Source organism: Capsicum annuum, chromosome 2 (assembly GCF_002878395.1).
Source record: "Capsicum annuum cultivar UCD-10X-F1 chromosome 2, UCD10Xv1.1, whole genome shotgun sequence".
NCBI lineage: Eukaryota > Viridiplantae > Streptophyta > Magnoliopsida > Solanales > Solanaceae > Capsicum > Capsicum annuum.
The window spans coordinates 140,605,730-140,613,929 of NC_061112.1; the positions used below are offsets into that span (position 1 = coordinate 140,605,730).

The 8,200-nt window shown below is 32.1% G+C and overlaps 1 long non-coding RNA gene across 1 annotated transcript; it reads right to left on the minus strand.

Annotated features, from left to right (window-relative positions):
- Window positions 1-2,165: 2,165 nt before the first annotated feature.
- On the minus strand, window positions 2,166-3,145 carry LOC107861331. The gene is made up of 2 exons (XR_001671790.2): window positions 2,692-3,145; window positions 2,166-2,354 (listed from the first exon to the last, which is right to left on the minus strand). It is a non-coding gene; the product is annotated as an uncharacterized LOC107861331 (long non-coding RNA).
- Between the last annotated feature and the right edge of the window lie 5,055 nt (window positions 3,146-8,200).

Genomic DNA, 8,200 nt, shown 5'->3' on the forward strand with positions numbered 1-8,200 from the left:
AATTATTTTTAAAAAATTAATTTTAATTTTAAGATATAATATAAACATCATTTAATAAGAATATTATAATAAAATAATTATGTTATTAATTATTTTTTTAATAAATATATTAAATTTAAATGTGATAAATAAAAGTGAACGGATGGAATAGATAAGATTATACGGGCGTGAGGAGTTCAAAACTATTTACAAAAAGTCGAGTTTGGGAATTGCAAATCCTTCGAGGTTTATTTATGAAGATGGACATGTGTGAATATGTTTTGAATCCCTCCAAGGTATTTCACATTTTGAAGTGTGAACCCGCAGCATTTGAGTAATAAGTTCATTTAAGGACATTTTAGTAATTTCGATCATGGGTCACTTTTGGACCCATTATGTAGTAGACTATAAATAGCCATTTGTTAGAGTTATTTTTCTTAGCTTATCTTTGATATTGAATGAATATTGTTCTTGAAAGAGTGTTGGTAAAACTTGTATTGAATGTTTGCTCAGAAACGGAGGTTTTGAGGGTATTGAATCTCTCTTAGTTCACGTAAAAAATTGGTGTTTGAATCTATAATTTTAAGGGTCTTTGAGTATACATTCGTTGGTTCTTAATTTCTTATAGTTTCTTATGTCAATTTACTTATCTTCTATTCTTGTATTGTTTGTGTTTTTGCTTCCTTAGTTAGATTTCATCTTTCGTATCTCGATCCGTATCAAAAACAGTACTCCCCCTCTTTATTCTGCTAGTTATTGAAACTTGTGAAGGCTCGTTTGGCCTTTTCCCTCCTTTTTGTTGTACTCCATGTGAAGTGTATGTATATTATATGTTTATTTTGAGTATAATTGTGTACTTGTGTACATACTTATTTTTGTAATATTAGATATAGTTTTGACATTTGGCATTAGTTTAACCATAAAACAATTTGATTGATCATCGATACTCTCTTCGAAAGACAAAAACAGTACTGCCCTTGTTTGATTTTACTTGAATTTTATATCAAAAATAGCAACCCTATTTTGTTTTTTTACTTTAATAAATTGATAGAGTTCTATTATTTTTTAAAAAATTATAATGCCTTCGTACATATTCATAATCAAATATGAAACAAATGATATAATGTAGATATTTATACGTGAGTATACCGTCTAAGTGTATAGATAGTGTATATTTTCGATTATAGGTAGTGTATGTTTCGATTATGGCGGTGAACTATATATCGACAATGTATACTTCAATCATATTGCTGTTGCTAGACCATTTAGTGAACTATACATAAACAATATATATTTTGATCATATTGGTAAACTAATTGATTAAAAAATACATTTACTTAAGGTTTCTTTTCTTTGTTTATCATAGAGTGTTCTTCAATTCCAAATTCAAATTTGTAATAATAATGATCTCCCCGATAAAATTTTATATTTAAAATCGAATTTGAAATCTCTCATATCCATCCCACCAAAGAGAAATCAACCAAATGACGGGGAAGGAAGGAAAGAAGTACACCCAAGGATGTGGTCGAGTTGAAATCTCAAGTTTTCAGATTCGAATTTCGAGATATCATCTGTTTACGTGGGCTTAGACTCCTGGGTGACCGATAGCGAAGTAGTACCGTGAGACAGCAAAGACAAAAAATATTAGGTTATTCTTCTCATCAATTTTAGTCTTGGTGGATAGAGTTAATTGATATCTGTGGCTGTTGAAAGATGACAAATATCCCGAAAATTTAGTTGAGGTGTGCGAAAACTGATAAAAAATGAAGTTAAAAAAATAATGATAGGAAAGGAGCACCAACTAGAAGGAACTAGTTTTGCAAATATGGAGAATCCTTGTTCTTTCTTAATGGCAAATAATTTGTTTTTTTGTTTCATACCAAAGAGGATCTGTGTTCTTTGAGCAACTTCAAACCATCTTCCTACATATGTTTTTCAATTAACTATTCATCAATTTTAATTTATTTCATCTGTTTTTAATTTAGTATGAAGTTTAAGAAAATAAATTGATATTTTTAACTCATGATCTTCAACTAAGAATAGATAAATTATATTAAAATATTTTTAAATTCTCTGATCTTAAATATATATTATATGAAAAATTAAAATTAGAGAATTGATTAAAAGAAAAAAAAGCATAAGAGACATTTAAAATAGGCTATAAATTAAACAAAAGAAGAGAGTACTCAACTTGCAAACTTTTCAATCTAACATTGAACAAGAATGGCATTTGAGAAGAAAAAAAGAAGTAGAATGCTAATAAAATTGATTAAAAGCTGGATGTGGTGCCATGATTCGAAGCTCTAATGACTCTCCTCTGAAGAATTATCCCCACCTTTAAGCCCATGAACTTCCTTTCGAATATTCTCAACCATCTGTGCAAACCAACAACACCACAATTGAAAAAAAACAAACAACTTCTATTAGCATTATGAATCAATAGATGTTTCAAGAGAGTCGCAATAGATGTTTACACTAAATCATTATGAATCGAGTTTTTCTTATCATATTTTTATTTTAAAAGATAAAATTTCACGGGTAGAAGCTACCTTTTAGGTTATTCAGAAAGAAAAGAGGTTTAAAAGAAATTTTGCATTTTTTTCTACAAATCAATAAACAACAATATACAGTACAGAAACATATATGGAGTAGAGAAATTGTGATGAGCCATAGGAGTATTCAATCATTGACATAATATAAAATTAACCTAACCTAGATCTGGGATTTATTATATAGGCACCCCGTCAATAGTATTTTTGAAGCAAACTTTGTGATGAGCCATAGGAGTATTCACAAAATCGTGAAATTGCTCCTTCAGATTGCTCATAAAGCTACCTTCTTTACTGGACTTGTTCCATCCACAAGAAGTTACTGGTGGAGTTGCAAACAGCACATTCTTTTTGTCCTTTTTCTGCTTCCATTGATTCGACTTCTTAAATACGTAGCAAAATACAATAAGAAAACTAGCCAGCAAGCGTTACAGAAGAACTATAAAATTAGAGCAAAGCAAAGAATGGTTTGTGATGAAATTTGTTCGTTAATGAATTATCATTATTATTATTTATAGATAAACTACAGGATGGGAAAATCGACTTGTTTAACAAGATAAAGAGGGTCAAAAGGTACATATCTTGAGAAGGAAGACAGGCTATATCAATTGGACATTATCAAAAAATGAAAAAAAATTACTTGTTAAGTTCATATTCCAAGTATCCTCCGTTTCATATTAGTTGACTCCTTTAGATTTGACACATCCATTAAGAAAATATTAATTAGAGGATTTATTTTACCAAATTAGTCTTATTAATTATGCTTTGAAAATGTAAATTTACTCAACTAAATTGAAACAAATACTTTTAGAAAGAGGACCAACTAAAACAAAACGAAAAGAGTATAAGTTTCAAGTTACAATATAAGAATTAAGAAGTACAAATAAATCCCTGAGTTTAATAATTTTAAAAAAGAAATTGACATATCTTTTAGATAAAATTGAGGACTGTAACGGTTTATTCCGAAATCACATGGGTTAAAATTCAAGAAAAAGGTATTTTGTGTATCATAATATTCTATCATTCTCTATGTGTTTTTCTCTCTCTATTCATCTGTAAATCAAAGAATCGAGTTACACCTAAAGAAGGGTGTTAGAAAAATATATTTGTCCATCAGTTAGTGTGCTTATCTCCAAAGGAGCTTATAATGAATGTCTTGAATTAATCGATTATGCGCCTAAATAAAAGTTCCAACAATTTAGTACTCCTCCGTCCCATTTTATCCGTTCTAAATTTCCTAATTTATTGTCTCATTTTACATATCAAAACAAGACAATTTTTTTTTCCCATTATATTATACATTTAGTGTAATTGATTACTCCTTGTTATTAGCATTCTTGAAAAAAAATTCACAAATAGGAGTACCTTTAAAAATACTAATCATCTTTGTATGAAGAATTTCAGTGGCTGCCATGTTACGTAGAAAATATTGTGAGGGAGACAACACATTGTAGAATTTGTTTCGATGAGAGTTACGAAATGGTACTAAGACAATCCTTAATTGAGGGAGTTAGGAGGGAATTCATGTCACTGCCTGCAGTAAGGTCAATAATGCAATTCATACAGAGAGTACATCTTTCAGAAAACAAATTGACGAACCAGCAGTGTCCGATATGTATGGGTAGTTACTCATCTGGTTCAGAAGCATACAACATACCTTGCAGACACAATTTCCATTTTGGCTTCTTAAAAATTCAAGTTGTCCTATATATCGTTACAAGTTGCCATCCATGGAGTTGAAATAGAAGTGTTCTCTCGTGTAAACTTTACTATAATTCTTTAAGACAAGTTTCGTCCAAAATGTATCTTTGCTTATAGCAAAAAAATTCTAGTTATTGAACTTATTAATAAGATCTTGACACCTGCCAACAGTTTCTCTTTTCCAGTTCCTATAGAAAATCATCAAATTTAGCTTCAAGATACTCATATTCGCTTTGCATGATATGATGCATTCACTGCTGACATATGCACAGACAAGTATTTACCTGATTCAGAAGCATACAACATACCTTGCAGACATAATTTCCATTTTGGCTTCTTAAAAACCCAAGTTGTCCTATATGTCGTTACAAGTTGCCATCCATGGAGTTGAAATAGAAGTGTTCTCTCGTGTAAAGTTTATTTTAAGTCTTTAAGACAAGTTTCGTCCAAAGTGTATCTTTGCTTATAGCAAAAAAACTCTAGTGATTAAACTTACTAATAAGATCTTGACACCTGCCAACAGTTTCTCTTTTTCAGTTCCTTTAGAAAATCATCATATTTAGCTTCAAGATACTCGTATTCGTTGTGCATGATATGATGCATTCATTGCTGACATATGCACAGATAAGTATTTACCTGATTCAGAAGCATACAACATACCTTACAGACACAATTTCCATTTTGGCTTCTTAAAAACTCAAGTTGTCCTATATGTCGGTACAAGTTACCATCCATGGAGTTGAAATAGAAGTGTTCTCTCGTGTAAAGTTTATTGTAAGTCTTTAAGACAAGTTTTGTCCAAAGTGTATCTTTGCTTATGGCAAAAAAATTCTAGTGATTGAACTTATTAATAAGATCTTGACACCTGCCAACAGTTTCTCTTTTCCAATTCCTTTAGAAAATCATCATATTTAGCTTCAAGATACTCATATTCGCTTTGCATGATATGATGCATTCACTGCTGACATATGCACAGACAAGTATTTACCTGATTCAGAAGCATACAAAATACCTTGCAAACACAATTTCCACTTTGGCTTCTTAAAAACCCAAGTTGTCCTATATGTCGTTACAAGTTGCCATCCATGGAGTTGAAATAGAAGTGTTCTCTCGTGTAAAGTTTATTGTAAGTATTTAAGACAAGTTTCGTCCAAAGTGTATCTTTGCTTATAGCAAAAAAATTCTAGATATTGAACTTATTAATAAGATCTTGACACCTGCTGTACGCCCCGAAAATGGGTCCCGGAGCGTCACACGGTGCTTGAGGCTACGAGTAGCCCCAATCTAACCCTTTGAGCCATTTTCATTCAGTTCAACACAAATCAACGGGGTTTCCGTAAATAACCCTCAAATATCAACAAAGTAATCATCATCCAAGAATAAAAGAATTTCAGAAAGATAACAAAATACGACTTATTAGTCAACTTCCAACATCTATACTAGTCTGACAAGCCTCTAAGAAAATCAATAAAACCAGCGAGCCATTGAGACATGCCCCAACTGACTCATACTCAGTTATCAAATGTAAACAATTTTGTGAAACCAACATTAGACATCACGTCCTCGGAACATGAGGACTCACCACAACAGAGGATGTAGAATAGCGTGCCTGAAAAAAATCACTATCGAACCTGGAACTGAGCACCTGAACCTACATTTTGAGAAAATGCAGCCCACATCCGAAGATGTGGGTCAGTACCATGGAAAAGAACCTAGTATATGAGGGTGTATGCAGTTGTATAAACATCATCATCATAAATATTTATAAGAAATATGCAGGATGTATGAAAGACTCACATAGCCCGAAGAAAATCATCATAATCATGAGAGGATGAAATAAGTATAATAACACATGTGAGTCATCATATAATTTTTCAATCACTTTCAGTTCATCAAGAATATCAATTCTCATAATGTAAATATCATTTGTATCTTTTGAAAGAATAAATTTCACAATTCCACTTTCAAATCACTTCACCGTTCACCATAGACACAAGGAAACACACACACACTGGGACATCCTATAATCGACATAAACCATGTGAGCTACATGGAGTCCAATGTACAACCCACGTTGGGGAGAGCCGTTCTATCCTTGCCATCGGAGTAGGACTATCGATATCAAATCCACACAAACTAGTGATCACTATATAAATCAGCCTCAGGCTCACTCCTACGGGGGCACGTAGTTCTAGGGAAGTAAGTTCGCTTTATACCTCCCACTCGGTGCTAAAGATTTCTCCCAGACTTAGCTCAGATCATTTCAAAGACAATCCACAACAAAATAATTTTAGTAATATATAAATATACATCGGGAGCCATCATGCTTCCCATCTATCAAAATCAACCACGTTGTGGATTTCTTTCACACTTGAGTTCAAAACAACTCCATTAAGACCAAAAGGTCAAATCATTCAAAATATCTCAAACATTTAATATCAACGTGCTTATAACACACACTTTCTCAAAAAAACACAATTTCCAATGGGGATTCACCACCCAAATATCAAAATCATGATAAATATCGTTCAAGATTCATGCTTTATATCACCACACATGTAAATTCATCTTTCAAAATCATAAACATCAAGATTTCATAATAATCATCATAAGATATGGGTTCATGCTTCAAATTCATTAAAAATCAAATAAAAATCATGTCTTTGTAAAGAAAATTACTTTTGGGCACAAGAACAAAAGAGAGTTCTTGTTGAAAATCCCCACATACCTTGAATGATGAACTTTAGATCGATACTCATTTTTGAGATGTTAATCGTACCTTTGAATGATGGTTCTTGGAGTTCTTGAACTTGGGACTTGGAATCTTGAATAAAGAATGATGATTCTTGGAGTTCTTGAACTAGGAACTTGGAATCTTGAATAAATTTGCAGAATTAATGGTGAACTTTGGAGGTTCTTGAAGTTGGATGTAGGAACTTAGGGTTTTCTTTTTGAGGGAATTTGATGAAATATAACATATAATGCTTTTAATAGGCTTTAATATAGGGTTTGGACGGATTTTGGGTTTGGGGGAATGATCAAAACACCCCTAAAAATCAAATAATTCTCGAATCTGTCCTTTTGTGGGCTATTTTGATAGTATGAAGTAGATCAACCATAACGTTTTACTCCGATATTCAAATTGGATGAAACCAATTTCATTAGAAAAGGGACTCTCATATCTTTCCGTTGATATATAGTATCTCATCCAGATCATTGTGTACGAGGAGTTATGATCGTTTGAAATTGAACCAAAAATTCACTTTTGATAGGATGAAGTAGATCGACCATAACTTTTTGCTCCGATAGACAAATTGGATGAAACCAATTTCATCGAAAAGAGGACTCATAGAGATTTTAGTTGATATATATTAGATCACCCAGATTATTATGTACAAGGAGTTATTATCATTAAAAGTTGGAGCAAAAATACGCCAGGCCTCACTACTTTTTCCTGCACATTTTACTATTTACTACTATTCATGGTTCGATCGGAATGTTCATAACTCGTCGCTCGGGTGTCCGTTTTGAATGATCCACATATCATTGGAAAGCTTATTCGATAATCTATGAAATGGTGGGTAATAATCTAAAACATTCTTCATGTAAAATTTATCGTTCATTCTAGAAGATAGAACCCAACACGTTTACGCACAAAATTTTAACAAAAAATTTTCTGGGGTATCAAACCTGCCAACAGTTTCTCTTTTCCAGTCCCTATAGAAAATCATCATATTTAGCTTCAAGATAATCGTATTCTCTGTGCATGAAATGATGCATTCACAGGTGACATATGCACAGACAAGTATTTACCTGATTCAGAAGCATACAACATACCTTGCAGACACAATTTCCATTTTGGCTTCTTAAAAACCCAAGTTGTCCTATATGTCGGTACAAGTTGCCATCCATGGAGTTGAAATAGAAGTGTTCTCTCGTGTAAATTTTACTGTAAGTCTTTAAGACAAGTT